This window comes from Rattus norvegicus, chromosome 1, assembly GCF_036323735.1.
Source record: "Rattus norvegicus strain BN/NHsdMcwi chromosome 1, GRCr8, whole genome shotgun sequence".
Lineage (NCBI taxonomy): Eukaryota > Metazoa > Chordata > Mammalia > Rodentia > Muridae > Rattus > Rattus norvegicus.
Window position 1 is genome coordinate 119,921,531 of NC_086019.1, and position 19,577 is coordinate 119,941,107.

General features: G+C 42.4%; 1 long non-coding RNA gene and 8 other non-coding genes across 9 annotated transcripts in view; all 9 read right to left on the bottom strand.

Moving 5' to 3' along the window:
• The window catches only part of LOC134483355 (uncharacterized), a 73,301-nt gene that overhangs the window by 35,745 nt on the left and 17,979 nt on the right, over positions 1 to 19,577 (bottom strand). The window contains exons 6-11 of the long non-coding RNA XR_010060219.1: positions 14,629 to 17,345; positions 12,058 to 12,204; positions 9,488 to 9,634; positions 6,917 to 7,063; positions 4,346 to 4,492; positions 1,776 to 1,922 (exon numbers count right to left, since the gene is read on the bottom strand). This is a non-coding gene — a long non-coding RNA (uncharacterized LOC134483355). The remainder of the gene's footprint in view (positions 1 to 1,775; positions 1,923 to 4,345; positions 4,493 to 6,916; positions 7,064 to 9,487; positions 9,635 to 12,057; positions 12,205 to 14,628; positions 17,346 to 19,577) is intronic.
• LOC134485413 (small nucleolar RNA SNORD116) lies at positions 1,430 to 1,522 on the bottom strand. The gene has a single exon (XR_010063452.1). It is a non-coding gene; the product is annotated as a small nucleolar RNA SNORD116 (small nucleolar RNA).
• Positions 4,000 to 4,092, bottom strand: LOC134485468 (small nucleolar RNA SNORD116). The gene has a single exon (XR_010063506.1). It is a non-coding gene; the product is annotated as a small nucleolar RNA SNORD116 (small nucleolar RNA).
• Positions 6,571 to 6,663, bottom strand: LOC134485469 (small nucleolar RNA SNORD116). Its single transcript, XR_010063507.1, has one exon. It is a non-coding gene; the product is annotated as a small nucleolar RNA SNORD116 (small nucleolar RNA).
• Positions 9,142 to 9,234, bottom strand: LOC134485527 (small nucleolar RNA SNORD116). The gene has a single exon (XR_010063565.1). It is a non-coding gene; the product is annotated as a small nucleolar RNA SNORD116 (small nucleolar RNA).
• On the bottom strand, positions 11,712 to 11,804 carry LOC134485470 (small nucleolar RNA SNORD116). Its single transcript, XR_010063508.1, has one exon. It is a non-coding gene; the product is annotated as a small nucleolar RNA SNORD116 (small nucleolar RNA).
• LOC134485471 (small nucleolar RNA SNORD116) lies at positions 14,283 to 14,375 on the bottom strand. Its single transcript, XR_010063509.1, has one exon. It is a non-coding gene; the product is annotated as a small nucleolar RNA SNORD116 (small nucleolar RNA).
• LOC134485525 (small nucleolar RNA SNORD116) lies at positions 16,853 to 16,945 on the bottom strand. The gene has a single exon (XR_010063563.1). It is a non-coding gene; the product is annotated as a small nucleolar RNA SNORD116 (small nucleolar RNA).
• LOC134485472 (small nucleolar RNA SNORD116) lies at positions 19,424 to 19,516 on the bottom strand. Its single transcript, XR_010063510.1, has one exon. It is a non-coding gene; the product is annotated as a small nucleolar RNA SNORD116 (small nucleolar RNA).

Below are 19,577 nucleotides of genomic sequence, written 5' to 3' on the forward strand. Positions count from 1 at the left end.
CAGTGACTCTCCTAGCTTCTCAGTTTCTCACTCACATTCTCTCTATTTGGTTTCCTTATTTCTGTCAATCAAGATATCTGCTTTAATATCACAGTGTCCTCTTTTCCACTTCACCCCCCCTCTCCCACCCCTCTCTCTTTCTGTCTCTCACTGTCTTCCCTTGTCTCACACATGCTTAGCCTCTTCAACAATTGTTCTTTCTCTCTGTCTCTGTCCATGCTCATATATCTCCTATTCAGGTTTTGACTGGTACTAAATTCCTGTGAGTGCTATTGCTGTGGTATCTGACATTGATCACCACAGAGAAAGTGTCTGTTCAAACCCTCTAGGGTCACCAAACACAAGCATAACCTGTAGTCACTGAGATATATGTTATTATCAACAGCATGATCCTAAGCATACAGCTCACTTTCATAATCAAATGGAAACACAATTTCTTGTTGATATTTGCTTGGAGAAAAGAACAATGTCTGAGATAACAGGACTACCATCAGCCCCAAAACACATAGCCAGAATGCCAAGTTAACCTTCAGCAAGGCCACATCAAGACCATAAGGAAAGATAATCCCGCAGACACTCCATGCCTATCTTCTACGGCCATACCAAAATATAAAATTCCTAGAAGGAGTGTGTATAAGAAACAAACTTGCATGCTCACATTCTTAGATCCTAGAAGAGGAGGAGATGTATGTCCAGACCATTTTGGTAGAGTCAATCCAGAAGAACTGCTGGCAAACTACCCGGATAGACTGACAAAAATTGTCCCAACAATAAACATAGAAACTAGGATTAAAATGGGTGTTCTCCATACATCCATGAAGGTGGTATGAATCCTGGGACATTTGAAAGCATGCACTTCTAGAATACACCGACAAGAAGGCTACAAGCCAACCTTTTAAATTCCAAGGCTCTCTTTCCAACCTAATTGCCATGGCCACAATCAGTCTTTCAAGAACACAGAGCTTTGTTTTCACACAGGAAGATTCCACATTCCCATAGTTCCTGAGAATTGCTACTGCCTCATTCCACATGTCGCCTGTAACCTTCCCGTTATGTATCTCTGTTTTATGAAACAGAAGGGTTATCATTCATGCAAAGGCTTCAGACACGGACAGAAACACATTTCCTGACATTCCAGTGTACATTGTTGAACTATGCTGCCCCCGCTAAACTTACATTTGCCTCACAACCTACTATACATTATTGCTGATGGAGTTGGTAGGGCTATCTTCCAAGATACTGACAATGATCTCCTCAACCGTAAAGCATGTTATCATTAGAGCAAAAGGTGAAGCCTTGATTTAGGCCATGATTTCTGGTGATTTAGGCAAGCAAAGAACATTCTGAAGGCTCTCTCACTGGATCCAAGTCTCGCAAGATGAATGGAGGCCATGTGAGTCCCTCAGTGACATTTGTGATCCCAGGTGCTGGACCTCAGTCACGATGATAGTGGCGGTATTGAGTTTTCACTCATTTTGTTCAGCTTTCCAAGGAATGTTTTATTGGAAATCATCATCGATCCAAGCATGCTGGTGTACCCCCTGCCATGACACTTAGTATACTCAAAATAGATCAGGTTTGGTGAGCGAACAGAATTCAAGACATTCACATCCTTTACCACGAACCAATGGGCCTATTCTCCAATCACAGGAGTAGCCACAGGCAGTGAGCCTGAACCAGGTCCCAAAAAATCATGATTCAAGGTTGGGAACTCCTGCGAGCTCCATCAACACCTGAGCACTTTGAGATCCTTTGTAAAGTAAAGTGTTTCTTACCTTTCACTTCAGGTATCCCCAGACAAGAGAGCTTCAACTGAGGACTTCAGGGCAGGCGATGTTAGGCTTCTTCCAACTTCATCTGATGTTCCATACTCAGTTCCTCTGCAAGCCATCCTTGTCCGGTATGAGACAGGGACTCTGTCCCTGAAAGTAAAGCAAATAGCACATTCCCCCACTTTATTGGATTCCTTGCAAATCATGGAGACTGTGATGCATTGTTTTTAGTTCTTAATTTATCGAACACTTGGGCTCTCTCAGCACTCCTTCCGTCCTCTAGAAATTTGCCCTCACAATCCATATCAGAGATATTTTTCCTCCACGGAACTGTTTGGGGACATAATTTTCCCAATTCTATCACCGAATTCCTGGAGGTTACCATGCAACAAAGTTCTTAAGATGGGACGAAGCCAATATCTGATCCCGAAAACTACAGTAGTATGTACATCACTTGAGAACCATCCAAAGAAATTGTCACGAGGTACACAACAGAATGAGACCACTAACATGGCTTAATGGAAGTTTTCTACAAAAATAAGTAAATCTCAGTTCAGCCGGATAGACAGAGAAAATCAGGCCTTACTCTTCCCATGGAAACCACCAGAATCTTAATAGCTTTGGCCACAATCGGAGCACCCTCCATAATCATAACATACTACACCTATTATTCCTACTCTGCCTTCGATGAGAACCGATTCAAATATCATATAAGATTCTCATCCACATTAGATGAATGGACTTCTTATGTACTCTTTCTCTCTCTCGCTTCTTCACTTTCTCCCTGAAATTGACTTGCAGTGACTCTCCTAGCTTCTCAGTTTCTCACTCACATTCTCTCTATTTGGTTTCCTTATTTCTGTCAATCAAGATATCTGCTTTAATATCACAGTGTCCTCTTTTCCACTTCACCCCCCCTCTCCCACCCCTCTCTCTTTCTGTCTCTCACTGTCTTCCCTTGTCTCACAGATGCTTAGCCTCTTCAACAATTGTTCTTTCTCTCTGTCTCTGTCCATGCTCATATATCTCCTATTCAGGTTTTGACTGGTACTAAATTCCTGTGAGTGCTATTGCTGTGGTATCTGACATTGATCACCACAGAGAAAGTGTCTGTTCAAACCCTCTAGGGTCACCAAACACAAGCATAACCTGTAGTCACTGAGATATATGTTATTATCAACAGCATGATCCTAAGCATACAGCTCACTTTCATAATCAAATGGAAACACAATTTCTTGTTGATATTTGCTTGGAGAAAAGAACAATGTCTGAGATAACAGGACTACCATCAGCCCCAAAACACATAGCCAGAATGCCAAGTTAACCTTCAGCAAGGCCACATCAAGACCATAAGGAAAGATAATCCCGCAGACACTCCATGCCTATCTTCTACGGCCATACCAAAATATAAAATTCCTAGAAGGAGTGTGTATAAGAAACAAACTTGCATGCTCACATTCTTAGATCCTAGAAGAGGAGGAGATGTATGTCCAGACCATTTTGGTAGAGTCAATCCAGAAGAACTGCTGGCAAACTACCCGGATAGACTGACAAAAATTGTCCCAACAATAAACATAGAAACTAGGATTAAAATGGGTGTTCTCCATACATCCATGAAGGTGGTATGAATCCTGGGACATTTGAAAGCATGCACTTCTAGAATACACCGACAAGAAGGCTACAAGCCAACCTTTTAAATTCCAAGGCTCTCTTTCCAACCTAATTGCCATGGCCACAATCAGTCTTTCAAGAACACAGAGCTTTGTTTTCACACAGGAAGATTCCACATTCCCATAGTTCCTGAGAATTGCTACTGCCTCATTCCACATGTCGCCTGTAACCTTCCCGTTATGTATCTCTGTTTTATGAAACAGAAGGGTTATCATTCATGCGAAGGCTTCAGACACGGACAGAAACACATTTCCTGACATTCCAGTGTACATTGTTGAACTATGCTGCCCCCGCTAAACTTACATTTGCCTCACAACCTACTATACATTATTGCTGATGGAGTTGGTAGGGCTATCTTCCAAGATACTGACAATGATCTCCTCAACCGTAAAGCATGTTATCATTAGAGCAAAAGGTGAAGCCTTGATTTAGGCCATGATTTCTGGTGATTTATGCAAGCAAAGAACATTCTGAAGGCTCTCTCACTGGATCCAAGTCTCGCAAGGTGAATGGAGGCCATGTGAGTCCCTCAGTGACATTTGTGATCCCAGGTGCTGGACCTCAGTCACGATGACAGTGGCGGTATTGAGTTTTCACTCATTTTGTTCAGCTTTCCAAGGAATGTTTTATTGGAAATCATCATCGATCCAAGCACGCTGGTGTACCCCCTGCCATGACACTTAGTATACTCAAAATAGATCAGGTTTGGTGAGCGAACAGAATTCAAGACATTCACATCCTTTACCACGAACCAATGGGCCTATTCTCCAATCACAGGAGTAGCCACAGGCAGTGAGCCTGAACCAGGTCCCAAAGGATCATGATTCAAGGTTGGGAACTCTTGCGAGCTCCATCAACACCTGAGTACTATGAGTTCCTTTGGAAAGTGAAGTGTTTCTTACCTTTCACTTCAGGTATCCCCAGACAAGAGAGCTTCAACTGAGGACTTCAGGGCAGGCGATGTTAGGCTTCTTCCAACTTCATCTGATGTTCCATACTCAGTTCCTCTGCAAGCCATCCTTGTCCGGTATGAGACAGGGACTCTGTCCCTGAAAGTAAAGCAAATAGCACATTCCCCCACTTTATTGGATTCCTTGCAAATCATGGAGACTGTGATGCATTGTTGTTAGTTCTTAATTTATCGAACACTTGGGCTCTCTCAGCACTCCTTCCGTCCTCTAGAAATTTGCCCTCACAATCCATATCAGAGATATTTTTCCTCCACGGAACTGTTTGGGGACATAATTTTCCCAATTCTATCACCGAATTCCTGGAGGTTACCATGCAACAAAGTTCTTAAGATGGGACGAAGCCAATATCTGATCCCGAAAACTACAGTAGTATGTACATCACTTGAGAACCATCCAAAGAAATTGGCACGAGGTACACAACAGAATGAGACCAACAACATGGCTTAATGGAAGTTGTCTACAAAAATAAGTAAATCTCAGTTCAGCCGGATATGACAGAGAAAATCATGCCTTACTCTTCCCATGGAAACCACCAGAATCTTAATAGCTTTGGCCACAATCGGAGCACCCTCCATGATCATAACATACTACACCTATTATTCCTACTCTGCCTTCGATGAGAACCGATTCAAATATCATATAAGATTCTCATCCACATTAGATGAATGGACTTCTTATGTACTCTTTCTCTCTCTCGCTTCTTCACTTTCTCCCTGAAATTGACTTGCAGTGACTCTCCTAGCTTCTCAGTTTCTCACTCACATTCTCTCTATTTGGTTTCCTTATTTCTGTCAATCAAGATATCTGCTTTAATATCACAGTGTCCTCTTTTCCACTTCACCCCCCCTCTCCCACCCCTCTCTCTTTCTGTCTCTCACTGTCTTCCCTTGTCTCACAGATGCTTAGCCTCTTCAACAATTGTTCTTTCTCTCTGTCTCTGTCCATGCTCATATATCTCCTATTCAGGTTTTGACTGGTACTAAATTCCTGTGAGTGCTATTGCTGTGGTATCTGACATTGATCACCACAGAGAAAGTGTCTGTTCAAACCCTCTAGGGTCACCAAACACAAGCATAACCTGTAGTCACTGAGATATATGTTATTATCAACAGCATGATCCTAAGCATACAGCTCACTTTCATAATCAAATGGAAACACAATTTCTTGTTGATATTTGCTTGGAGAAAAGAACAATGTCTGAGATAACAGGACTACCATCAGCCCCAAAACACATAGCCAGAATGCCAAGTTAACCTTCAGCAAGGCCACATCAAGACCATAAGGAAAGATAATCCCGCAGACACTCCATGCCTATCTTCTACGGCCATACCAAAATATAAAATTCCTAGAAGGAGTGTGTATAAGAAACAAACTTGCATGCTCACATTCTTAGATCCTAGAAGAGGAGGAGATGTATGTCCAGACCATTTTGGTAGAGTCAATCCAGAAGAACTGCTGGCAAACTACCCGGATAGACTGACAAAAATTGTCCCAACAATAAACATAGAAACTAGGATTAAAATGGGTGTTCTCCATACATCCATGAAGGTGGTATGAATCCTGGGACATTTGAAAGCATGCACTTCTAGAATACACCGACAAGAAGGCTACAAGCCAACCTTTTAAATTCCAAGGCTCTCTTTCCAACCTAATTGCCATGGCCACAATCAGTCTTTCAAGAACACAGAGCTTTGTTTTCACACAGGAAGATTCCACATTCCCATAGTTCCTGAGAATTGCTACTGCCTCATTCCACATGTCGCCTGTAACCTTCCCGTTATGTATCTCTGTTTTATGAAACAGAAGGGTTATCATTCATGCGAAGGCTTCAGACACGGACAGAAACACATTTCCTGACATTCCAGTGTACATTGTTGAACTATGCTGCCCCCGCTAAACTTACATTTGCCTCACAACCTACTATACATTATTGCTGATGGAGTTGGTAGGGCTATCTTCCAAGATACTGACAATGATCTCCTCAACCGTAAAGCATGTTATCATTAGAGCAAAAGGTGAAGCCTTGATTTAGGCCATGATTTCTGGTGATTTATGCAAGCAAAGAACATTCTGAAGGCTCTCTCACTGGATCCAAGTCTCGCAAGGTGAATGGAGGCCATGTGAGTCCCTCAGTGACATTTGTGATCCCAGGTGCTGGACCTCAGTCACGATGACAGTGGCGGTATTGAGTTTTCACTCATTTTGTTCAGCTTTCCAAGGAATGTTTTATTGGAAATCATCATCGATCCAAGCACGCTGGTGTACCCCCTGCCATGACACTTAGTATACTCAAAATAGATCAGGTTTGGTGAGCGAACAGAATTCAAGACATTCACATCCTTTACCACGAACCAATGGGCCTATTCTCCAATCACAGGAGTAGCCACAGGCAGTGAGCCTGAACCAGGTCCCAAAGGATCATGATTCAAGGTTGGGAACTCTTGCGAGCTCCATCAACACCTGAGTACTATGAGTTCCTTTGGAAAGTGAAGTGTTTCTTACCTTTCACTTCAGGTATCCCCAGACAAGAGAGCTTCAACTGAGGACTTCAGGGCAGGCGATGTTAGGCTTCTTCCAACTTCATCTGATGTTCCATACTCAGTTCCTCTGCAAGCCATCCTTGTCCGGTATGAGACAGGGACTCTGTCCCTGAAAGTAAAGCAAATAGCACATTCCCCCACTTTATTGGATTCCTTGCAAATCATGGAGACTGTGATGCATTGTTGTTAGTTCTTAATTTATTGAACACTTGGGCTCTCTCAGCACTCCTTCCGTCCTCTAGAAATTTGCCCTCACAATCCATATCAGAGATATTTTTCCTCCACGGAACTGTTTGGGGACATAATTTTCCCAATTCTATCACCGAATTCCTGGAGGTTACCATGCAACAAAGTTCTTAAGATGGGACGAAGCCAATATCTGATCCCGAAAACTACAGTAGTATGTACATCACTTGAGAACCATCCAAAGAAATTGGCACGAGGTACACAACAGAATGAGACCAACAACATGGCTTAATGGAAGTTGTCTACAAAAATAAGTAAATCTCAGTTCAGCCGGATATGACAGAGAAAATCATGCCTTACTCTTCCCATGGAAACCACCAGAATCTTAATAGCTTTGGCCACAATCGGAGCACCCTCCATGATCATAACATACTACACCTATTATTCCTACTCTGCCTTCGATGAGAACCGATTCAAATATCATATAAGATTCTCATCCACATTAGATGAATGGACTTCTTATGTACTCTTTCTCTCTCTCGCTTCTTCACTTTCTCCCTGAAATTGACTTGCAGTGACTCTCCTAGCTTCTCAGTTTCTCACTCACATTCTCTCTATTTGGTTTCCTTATTTCTGTCAATCAAGATATCTGCTTTAATATCACAGTGTCCTCTTTTCCACTTCACCCCCCCTCTCCCACCCCTCTCTCTTTCTGTCTCTCACTGTCTTCCTCTGTCTCACACATGCTTAGCCTCTTCAACAATTGTTCTTTCTCTCTGTCTCTGTCCATGCTCATATATCTCCTATTCAGGTTTTGACTGGTACTAAATTCCTGTGAGTGCTATTGCTGTGGTATCTGACATTGATCACCACAGAGAAAGTGTCTGTTCAAACCCTCTAGGGTCACCAAACACAAGCATAACCTGTAGTCACTGAGATATATGTTATTATCAAAAGCATGACCCTAAGCATACAGCTCACTTTCATAATCAAATGGAAACACAATTTCTTGTTGATATTTGCTTGGAGAAAAGAACAATGTCTAAGATAACAGGACTACCATCAGCCCCAAAACACATAGCCAGAATGCCAAGTTAACCTTCAGCAAGGCCACATCAAGACCATAAGGAAAGATAATCCCGCAGACACTCCATGCCTATCTTCTACGGCCATACCAAAATATAAAATTCCTAGAAGGAGTGTGTGTAAGAAACAAACTTGCATGCTCACATTCTTAGATCCTAGAAGAGGAGGAGATGTTTGTCCAGACCATTTTGGTACAGTCAATCCATAAGAACTGCTGGCAAACTACCCGGATAGACTGACAAAAATTGTCCCAACAATAAACATAGAAACTAGGATTAAAATTTGTGTTCTCCATACATCCATGAAGGTGGTATGAATCCTGGGACATTTGAAAGCATGCACTTCTAATATACACCGACAAGAAGGCTACATGCCAACCTTTTAAATTCCAAGGCTCTCTTTCCAACCTAATTGCCATGGCCACAATCAGTCTTTCAAGAAAACAGAGCTTTGTTTTCACACAGGAAGAGTCCACATTCCCATAGTTCCTGAGAATTGCTACTGCCTCATTCCACATGTCGCCTGTAACCTTGCCGTTATGTATCTCTGTTTTATGAAACAGAAGGGTTATCATTCATGCGAAGGATTCAGACACGGACAGAAACACATTTCCTGACATTCCAGTGTACATTGTTGAACTATGCTGCCCCCGCTAAACTTACATTTGCCTCACAACCTACTATACATTATTGCTGATGGAGTTGGTAGGGCTAACTTCCAAGATACTGACAATGATCTCCTCAACCGGAAAGCATGTTATCATTAGAGCAAAAGGTGAAGCCTGGATTTAGGCCATGATTTCTGGTGATTTAGGCAAGCAAAGAACATTCTGAAGGCTCTCTCACTGGATCCAAGTCTCGCAAGGTGAATGGAGGCCAAGTGAGTCCCTCAGTGACATTTGTGATCCCAGGTGCTTGACCTCAGTCACGATGACAGTGGCGGTATTGAGTTTTCACTCATTTTGTTCAGCTTTCCAAGGAATGTTTTATTGGAAATCATCATCGATCCAAGCACGCTGGTGTACCCCCTGCCATGACACTTAGTATACTCAAAATAGATCAGGTTTGGTGAGCGAACAGAATTCAAGACATTCACATCCTTTACCACGAACCAATGGGCCTATTCTCCAATCACAGGAGTAGCCACAGGCAGTGAGCCTGAACCAGGTCCCAAAGGATCATGATTCAAGGTTGGGAACTCCTGCGAGCTCCATCAACACCTGAGTACTTTGAGTTCCTTTGGAAAGTAAAGTGTTTCTTACCTTTCACTTCAGGTATCCCCAGACAAGAGAGCTTCAACTGAGGACTTCAGGGCAGGCGATGTTAGGCTTCTTCCAACTTCATCTGATGTTCCATACTCAGTTCCTCTGCAAGCCATCCTTGTCCGGTATGAGACAGGGACTCTGTCCCTGAAAGTAAAGCAAATAGCACATTCCCCCACTTTATTGGATTCCTTGCAAATCATGGAGACTGTGATGCATTGTTGTTAGTTCTTAATTTATCGAACACTTGGGCTCTCTCCGCACTCCTTCCGTCCTCTAGAAATTTGCCCTCACAATCCATATCAGAGATATTTTTCCTCCACGGAACTGTTTGGGGACATAATTTTCCCAATTCTATCACCGAATTCCTGGAGGTTACCATGCAACAAAGTTCTTAAGATGGGACGAAGCCAATATCTGATCCCGAAAACTACAGTAGTATGTACATCACTTGAGAACCATCCAAAGAAATTGGCACGAGGTACACAACAGAATGAGACCAACAACATGGCTTAATGGAAGTTGTCTACAAAAATAAGTAAATCTCAGTTCAGCCGGATATGACAGAGAAAATCAGGCCTTACTCTTCCCATGGAAACCACCAGAATCTTAATAGCTTTGGCCACAATCGGAGCACCCTCCATGATCATAACATACTACACCTATTATTCCTACTCTGCCTTCGATGAGAACCGATTCAAATATCATATAAGATTCTCATCCACATTAGATGAATGGACTTCTTATGTACTCTTTCTCTCTCTCGCTTCTTCACTTTCTCTCTGAAATTGACTTGCAGTGACTCTCCTAGCTTCTCAGTTTCTCACTCACATTCTCTCTATTTGGTTTCCTTATTTCTGTCAATCAAGATATCTGCTTTAATATCACAGTGTCCTCTTTTCCACTTCATCCCCCCTCTCCCACCCCTCTCTCTTTCTGTCTCTCACTGTCTTCCTCTGTCTCACACATGCTTAGCCTCTTCAACAATTGTTCTTTCTCTCTGTCTCTGTCCATGCTCATATATCTCCTATTCAGGTTTTGACTGGTACTAAATTCCTGTGAGTGCTATTGCTGTGGTATCTGACACTGATCACCACAGAGAAAGTGTCTGTTCAAACCCTCTAGGGTCACCAAACACAAGCATAACCTGTAGTCACTGAGATATATGTTATTATCAACAGCATGATCCTAAGCATACAGCTCACTTTCATAATCAAATGGAAACACAATTTCTTGTTGATATTTGCTTGGAGAAAAGAACAATGTCTAAGATAACAGGACTACCATCAGCCCCAAAACACATAGCCAGAATGCCAAGTTAACCTTCAGCAAGGCCACATCAAGACCATAAGGAAAGATAATCCCGCAGACACTCCATGCCTATCTTCTACGGCCATACCAAAATATAAAATTCCTAGAAGGAGTGTGTGTAAGAAACAAACTTGCATGCTCACATTCTTAGATCCTAGAAGAGGAGGAGATGTTTGTCCAGACCATTTTGGTACAGTCAATCCATAAGAACTGCTGGCAAACTACCCGGATAGACTGACAAAAATTGTCCCAACAATAAACATAGAAACTACGATTAAAATTTGTGTTCTCCATACATCCATGAAGGTGGTATGAATCCTGGGACATTTGAAAGCATGCACTTCTAGAATACACCGACAAGAAGGCTACATGCCAACCTTTTAAATTCCAAGGCTCTCTTTCCAACCTAATTGCCATGGCCACAATCAGTCTTTCAAGAAAACAGAGCTTTGTTTTCACACAGGAAGAGTCCACATTCCCATAGTTCCTGAGAATTGCTACTGCCTCATTCCACATGTCGCCTGTTACCTTCCCGTTATGTATCTCTGTTTTATGAAACAAAGGGTTATCATTCATGCGAAGGATTCAGACACGGACAGAAACACATTTCCTGACATTCCAGTGTACATTGTTGAACTATGCTGCCCCCGCTAAACTTACATTTGCCTCACAACCTACTATACATTATTGCTGATGGAGTTGGTAGGGCTAACTTCCAAGATACTGACAATGATCTCCTCAACCGGAAAGCATGTTATCATTAGAGCAAAAGGTGAAGCCTTGATTTAGGCCATGATTTCTGGTGATTTAGGCAAGCAAAGAACATTCTGAAGGCTCTCTCACTGGATCCAAGTCTCGCAAGGTGAATGGAGGCCATGTGAGTCCCTCAGTGACATTTGTGATCCCAGGTGCTGGACCTCAGTCACGATGACAGTGGCGGTATTGAGTTTTCACTCATTTTGTTCAGCTTTCCAAGGAATGTTTTATTGGAAATCATCATCGATCCAAGCACGCTGGTGTACCCACTGCCATGACACTTAGTATACTCAAAATAGATCAGGTTTGGTGAGCGAACAGAATTCAAGACATTCACATCCTTTACCATGAACCAATGGGCCTATTCTCCAATCACAGGAGTAGCCACAGGCAGTGAGCCTGAACCAGGTCCCAAAGGATCATGATTCAAGGTTGGGAACTCCTGCGAGCTCCATCAACACCTGAGCACTTTGAGTTCCTTTGGAAAGTCAAGTGTTTCTTACCTTTCACTTCACGTATTCTCAGGCAAGAGAGCTTCAACTGATGACATCAGGGCAGGCGATGTTAGGCTTCTTCCAACTTCATCTGATGTTCCATACTCAGTTCCTCTCCAAGCCGTGCTTGTCCGGTATGTGACAGGGACTCTGTCCCTGAAAGTAAAGCAAATAGCACATTCCCCCACTTTATTGGATTCCTTGCAAATCATGGAGACTGTGATGCATTGTTGTTAGTTCTTAATTTATCGAACACTTGGGCTGTCTCAGCACTCCTTCCGTCCTCTAGAAATTTGCCCTCACAATCCATATCAGAGATATTTTTCCTCCAAGGAACTGTTTGGGGACATAATTTTCCCAATTCTATCACCGAATTCCTGGAGGTTACCATGCAACAAAGTTCTTAAGATGGGACGAAGTCAATATCTGATAACGAAAACTACAGTAGTATATACATCACTTGAGAACCATCCAAAGAAATTGGCACGAGGTACACAAAAGAATGAGACCAACAACATGGCTTAATGGAAGTTGTCTACAAAAATAAGTAAATCTCAGTTCAGCCGGATATGACAGAGAAAATCAGGCCTTACTCTTCCCATGGAAACCACCAGAATCTTAATAGATTTGGCCACAATCTGAGCACCCTCCATGATCATAACATACTACACCTATTATTCCTACTCTGCACTCGATGAGAACCGATTCAAATATCATATAAGATTCTCATCCACATTAGATGAATGGACTTCTTATGTACTCTTTCTCTCTCTCGCTTCTTCACTTTCTCTCTGAAATTGACTTGCAGTGACTCTCCTAGCTTCTCAGTTTCAAACTCACATTCTCTCTATTTGGTTTCCTTATTTCTCTCAATCAAGATATCTGCTTTAATATCACAGTGTCCTCTTTTCCACTTCACCCCCCCTCTCCCACCCCTCTCTCTTTCTGTCTCTCACTGTCTTCCTCTGTCTCACACATGCTTAGCCTCTTCATCAGTTGTTCTTTCTCTCTGTCTCTGACCATGCTCATATATCTCCTATTCAGGTTTTGACTGGTACTAAATTCCTGTGAGTGCTATTGCTGTGGTATCTGACATTGATCACCACAGAGAAAATGTCTGTTCAAACCCTCTCAGGTCACCAAAAACAAGCATAACCTGTAGTCCCTGAGATATATGTTATTATCAACAGCATGATCCTAAGCATACAGCTCACTTTCATAATCAAATGGAAACACAATTTCTTGTTGATATTTGCTTGGAGAAAAGAACAATGTCTAAGATATCAGGACTACCATCAGCCCCAAAACACATAGCCAGAATGCCAAGTTAACCTTCAGCAAGGCCACATCAAGACCATAAGGAAAGATAATCCCGCAGACACTCCATGCCTATCTTCTACGGACATACCAAAATATAAAATTCCTAGAAGGAGTGTGTGTAAGAAACAAACTTGCATGCTCACATTCTTAGATCCTAGAAGAGGAGGAGATGTATGTCCAGACCATTTTGGTACAGTCAATCCATAAGAACTAGTGGCAAACTACCCGGATAGACTGACAAAAAATGTCCCAACAATAAACATAGAAACTAGGATTAAAATTGGTGTTCTCCATACATCCATGAAGGTGGTATGAATCCTGGGACATTTGAAAGCATGCACTTCTAGAATACACCGACAAGAAGGCTACATGCCAACCTTTTAAATTCCAAGGCTCTCTTTCCAACCTAATTGCCATGGCCACAATCAGTCTTTCAAGAAAACTGAGCTTTGTTTTCACACAGGAAGAGTCCACATTCCCATAGTTCCTGAGAATTGCTACTGCCTCATTCCACATGTCGCCTGTAACCTTCCCGTTATGTATCTCTGTTTTATGAAACAGAAGGGTTATCATTCATGCGAAGGATTCAGACACGGACAGAAACACATTTCCTGACATTCCAGTGTACATTGTTGAACTATGCTGCCCCCGCTAAACTTACATTTGCCTCACAACCTACTATACATTATTGCTGATGGAGTTGGTAGGGCTAACTTCCAAGATACTGACAATGATCTCCTCAACCGGAAAGCATGTTATCATTAGAGCAAAAGGTGAAGCCTTGATTTAGGCCATGATTTCTGGTGATTTAGGCAAGCAAAGAACATTCTGAAGGCTCTCTCACTGGATCCAAGTCTCGCAAGGTGAATGGAGGCCATGTGAGTCCCTCAGTGACATTTGTGATCCCAGGAGCTGGACCTCAGTCACGATGACAGTGGCGGTATTGAGTTTTCACTCATTTTGTTCAGCTTTCCAAGGAATGTTTTATTGGAAATCATCATCGATCCAAGCACGCTGGTGTACCCCCTGCCATGACACTTAGTATACTCAAAATAGATCAGGTTTGGTGAGCGAACAGAATTCAAGACATTCACATCCTTTACCACGAACCAATGGGCCTATTCTCCAATCACAGGAGTAGCCACAGGCAGTGAGCCTGAACCAGGTCCCAAAGGATCATGATTCAAGGTTGGGAACTCCTGCGAGCTCCATCAACACCTGAGCACTTTGAGTTCCTTTGGAAAGTCAAGTGTTTCTTACCTTTCACTTCAGGTATGCTCAGGCAAGAGAGCTTCAACTGAGGACTTCAGGGCAGGCGATGTTAGGGTTCTTCCAAATTCATCTGATGTTCCATACTCAGGTCCTCTCCAAGCCGTGCTTGTCCGGTATGAGACAGGGACTCTGTCCCTGAAAGTAAAGCAAATAGCACATTCCCCCACTTTATTGGATTCCTTGCAAATCATGGAGACTGTGATGCATTGTTGTTAGTTCTTAATTTATCGAACACTTGGGCTCTCTCAGCACTCCTTCCGTCCTCTAGAAATTTGCCCTCACAATCCATATCAGAGATATTTTTCCTCCAAGGAACTGTTTGGGGACATAATTTTCCCAATTCTATCACCGAATTCCTGGAGGTTACCATGCAACAAAGTTCTTAAGATGGGACGAAGTCAATATCTGATAACGAAAACTACAGTAGTATATACATCACTTGAGAACCATCCAAAGAAATTGGCACAAGGAACACAAAAGAATGAGACCAACAACATGGCTTAATGGAAGTTGTCTACAAAAATAAGTAAATCTCAGTTCAGCCGGATATGACAGAGAAAATCAGGCCTTACTCTTCCCATGGAAACCACCAGAATCTTAATAGATTTGGCCACAATCTGAGCACCCTCCATGATCATAACATACTACACCTATTATTCCTACTCTGCACTCGATGAGAACCGATTCAAATATCATATAAGATTCTCATCCACATTAGATGAATGGACTTCTTATGTACTCTTTCTCTCTCTCGCTTCTTCACTTTCTCTCTGAAATTGACTTGCAGTGACTCTCCTAGCTTCTCAGTTTCAAACTCACATTCTCTCTATTTGGTTTCCTTATTTCTCTCAATCGAGATATCTGCTTTAATATCACAGTGTCCTCTTTTCCACTTCACCCCCCCTCTCCCACCCCTCTCTCTTTCTGTCTCTCACCGTCTTCCTCTGTCTCACACATGCTTAGCCTCTTCAACAATTGTTCTTTCTCTCTGTCTCTGACCATGCTCATATATCTCCTATTCAGGTTTTGACTGGTACTAAATTCCTGTGAGTGCTATTGCTGCGGTATCTGACATTGATCACCACAGAGAAAGTGTCTGTTCAAACCCTCTCAGGTCACCAAACACAAGCATAACCTGTAGTCCCTGAGATATATGTTATTATCAACAGCATGATCCTAAGCATACAGCTCACTTTCATAATCAAATGGAAACACAATTTCTTGTTGATATTTGCTTGGAGAAAAGAACAATGTCTAAGATATCAGGACTACCATCAGCCCCAAAACACATAGCCAGAATGCCAAGTTAACCTTCAGCAAGGCCTCATCAAGACCATAAGGAAAGATAATCCTGCAGACACTCCATGCTTATCTTCTACGGCCATACCAAAATATAAAATTCCTAGAAGGAGTGTGTGTAAGAAACAAACTTGCATGCTCACATTCTTAGATCCTAGAAGAGGAGGAGATGTATGTCCAGACCATTTTGCTACAGTCAATCCATAAGAACTAGTGGCAAACTACCCGGATAGACTGACAAAAAATGTCCCAAAAATAAACATAGAAACTAGGATTAAAATGGGTGTTCTCCATACATCCATGAAGGTGGTATGAATCCTGGGACATTTGAAAGCATGCACCTCTAGAATCCTCCGACAAGAAGGCTACATGCCAACCTTTTAAATTCCAAGGCTCTCTTTCCAACCTAATTGCCATGGCCACAATCAGTCTTTCAAGAAAACAGAGCTTTGTTTTCACACAGGAAGAGTCCAATTCCCATAGTTCCTGAGAATTGCTACTGCCTCATTCCACATGTCGCCTGTAACCTTCCCGTTATGTATCTCTGTTTTATGAAACAGAAGGGTTATCATTCATGCGAAGGATTCAGACACGGACAGAAACACATTTCCTGACATTCCAGTGTACATTGTTGAACTATGCTGCCCCCGCTAAACTTACATTTGCCTCACAACCTACTATACATTATTGCTGATGGAGTTGGTAGGGCTAACTTCAAAGATACTGACAATGATCTCCTCAACCGGAAAGCATGTTATCATTAGAGCAAAAGGTGAAGCCTGGATTTAGGCCATGATTTCTGGTGATTTAGGCAAGCAAAGAACATTCTGAAGGCTCTCTCACTGGATCCAAGTCTCGCAAGGTGAATGGAGGCCATGTGAGTCCCTCAGTGACATTTGTGATCCCAGGTGCTGGACCTCAGTCACGATGACAGTGGCGGTATTGAGTTTTCACTCATTTTGTTCAGCTGTCCAAGGAATGTTTTATTGGAAATCATTATCGATCCAAGCACGCTGGTGTTCCCCCTGCTATGACACTTAGTATACTCAAAATAGATCAGGTTTGGTGAGCGAACAGAATTCAAGACATTCACATCCTTTACCACGAACCAATGGGCCTATTCTCCAATCACAGGAGTAGCCACAGGCAGTGAGCCTGAACCAGGTCCCAAAGGATCATGATTCAAGGTTGGGAACTCCTGCGAGCTCCATCAACACCTGAGCACTTTGAGTTCCTTTGGAAAGTCAAGTGTTTCTTACCTTTCACTTCAGGTATCCTCAGGCAAGAGAGCTTCAACTGAGGACTTCAGGGCAGGCGATGTTAGGCTTCTTCCAACTTCATCTGATGTTCCATACTCAGTTCCTCTCCAAGCCGTGCTTGTCCGGTATGAGACAGGGACTCTGTCCCTGAAAGTAAAGCAAATAGCACATTCCCCCACTTTATTGGATTCCTTGCAAATCATGGAGACTGTGATGCATTGTTGTTAGTTCTTAATTTATCGAACACTTGGGCTCTCTCAGCACTCCTTCCGTCCTCTAGAAATTTGCCCTCACAATCCATATCAGAGATATTTTTCCTCCAAGGAACTGTTTGGGGACATAATTTTCCCAATTCTATCACCGAATTCCTGGAGGTTACCATGCAACAAAGTTCTTAAGATGGGACGAAGTCAATATCTGATAACGAAAACTACAGTAGTATATACATCACTTGAGAACCATCCAAAGAAATTGGCACGAGGTACACAAAAGAATGAGACCAACAACATGGCTTAATGGAAGTTGTCTACAAAAATAAGTAAATCTCAGTTCAGCCGGATATGACAGAGAAAATCAGGCCTTACTCTTCCCATGGAAACCACCAGAATCTTAATAGCTTTGGCCACAATCGGAGCACCCTCCATAATCATAACATACTACACCTATTATTCCTACTCTGCCTTCGATGAGAACCGATTCAAATATCATATAAGATTCTCATCCACATTAGATGAATGGACTTCTTATGTACTCTTTCTCTATCTCGCATCTTCACTATCTCTCTGAAATTGACTAGCAGTGACTCTCCTAGCTTCTCAGTTTCTCACTCACATTCTCTCTATTTGGTTTCCTTATTTCTCTCAATCAAGATATCTGCTTTAATATCACAGTGTCCTCTTTTCCACTTCACCCTCCCTCTTTCCCCCGCTCTCTCTTTCTGTCTCTCACTGTCTTCCTCTGTCTCACACATGCTTAGCCTCTTCAACAATTGTTCTTTCTCTCTGTCTCTGTCCATGCTCATATATCTCCTATTCAGGTTTTGACTGGTACTAAATTCCTGTGAGTGCTATTGCTGTGGTATCTGACATTGATCACCACAGAGAAAGTGTCTGTTCAAACCCTCTAGGGTCACCAAACACAAGCATAACCTGTAGTCCCTGAGATATATGTTATTATCAACAGCATGATCCTAAGCATACAGCTCACTTCCATAATCAAATGGAAACACAATTTCTTGTTGATATTTGCTTGGAGAAAAGAACAATGTCTAAGATAACAGGACTACCATCAGCCCCAAAACACATAGCCAGAATGCCAAGTTAACCTTCAGCAAGGCCACATCAAGACCATAAGGAAAGATAATCCCGCAGACACTCCATGCCTATCTTCTACGGCCATACCAAAATATAAAATTCCTAGAAGGAGTGTGTGTAAGAAACAAACTTGCATGCTCACATTCTTAGATCCTAGAAGAGGAGGAGATGTTTGTCCAGACCATTTTGGTACAGTCAATCCATAAGAACTGCTGGCAAACTACCCGGATAGACTGACAAAAATTGTCCCAACAATAAACATAGAAACTACGATTAAAATTTGTGTTCTCCATACATCCATGAAGGTGGTATGAATCCTGGGACATTTGAAAGCATGCACTTCTAGAATACACCGACAAGAAGGCTACATGCCAACCTTTTAAATTCCAAGGCTCTCTTTCCAACCTAATTGCCATGGCCACAATCAGTCTTTCAAGAAAACAGAGCTTTGTTTTCACACAGGAAGAGTCCACATTCCCATAGTTCCTGAGAATTGCTACTGCCTCATTCCACATGTCGCCTGTTACCTTCCCGTTATGTATCTCTGTTTTATGAAACAAAGGGTTATCATTCATGCGAAGGATTCAGACACGGACAGAAACACATTTCCTGACATTCCAGTGTACATTGTTGAACTATGCTGCCCCCGCTAAACTTACATTTGCCTCACAACCTACTATACATTATTGCTGATGGAGTTGGTAGGGCTAACTTCCAAGATACTGACAATGATCTCCTCAACCGGAAAGCATGTTATCATTAGAGCAAAAGGTGAAGCCTTGATTTAGGCCATGATTTCTGGTGATTTAGGCAAGCAAAGAACATTCTGAAGGCTCTCTCACTGGATCCAAGTCTCGCAAGGTGAATGGAGGCCATGTGAGTCCCTCAGTGACATTTGTGATCCCAGGTGCTGGACCTCAGTCACGATGACAGTGGCGGTATTGAGTTTTCACTCATTTTGTTCAGCTTTCCAAGGAATGTTTTATTGGAAATCATCATCGATCCAAGCACGCTGGTGTACCCACTGCCATGACACTTAGTATACTCAAAATAGATCAGGTTTGGT